The sequence below is a fragment of the Mauremys reevesii genome, linkage group 23 (genome assembly GCF_016161935.1).
Source record: "Mauremys reevesii isolate NIE-2019 linkage group 23, ASM1616193v1, whole genome shotgun sequence".
NCBI lineage: Eukaryota > Metazoa > Chordata > Testudines > Geoemydidae > Mauremys > Mauremys reevesii.
Window position 1 is genome coordinate 1,919,652 of NC_052645.1, and position 581 is coordinate 1,920,232.

General features: G+C 50.6%; 1 non-coding gene across 1 annotated transcript; it reads left to right on the top strand.

The window, feature by feature from the left end:
• The first annotated feature begins 258 nt into the window (after positions 1–258).
• Positions 259–351, top strand: TRNAI-UAU. Its single transcript has 2 exons — positions 259–295; positions 316–351. It is a non-coding gene; the product is annotated as a tRNA-Ile (tRNA).
• Positions 352–581: the final 230 nt, after the last annotated feature.

Here is a 581-nt window from a genome sequence, read left to right on the forward strand (position 1 = left end):
AGCAAGACTAATGCTTAGAGCTGGTTATCAGTGATTTCAGATCTGTTGGGCTGCAGCAAGACTCTCCATTGAGTCTTAACCAGCTCTGTTATTACACAGGGAAGAACAAAGGGTCAAATGGGGCCTGGAACCCTTAAGAAGAATCCACCCACCGAGTACAACACTTGTCGCTACCTGCTCTCAGCTCCACTGAGAATGTTTGGGGTCACTCCTTGGCTGTATCAACCTAGGGGTCTCAGATAAGCATAGTTAATAGGTGCTCAGTGGCACAATTGGTTAGCGCACAGTACTTATAGGGCAGTGCTGAGAGGAGCTATGCTGAGGTTGTGAGTTCAAACCTCACCTGGAGCACTGGTTTTCATTAACCAAGTGGCATCACCCCCTCATTTGGCCCTGTGGAATGTAGAATTCCAGCCCTGGGGACACTGAGGAGGAGTCAAAATGCCCTTCACTTATTACCTCCTCTCCAGAGCACAGGTGAGAATCTACCATCTTTTCTCCCCCACCAGCCTCTGTGCCAGGATCCCTCAAGCAGAGCCTGGAGTCCTGCCTATCCTTGACCCCTGAGCCTGGAGGGAGAG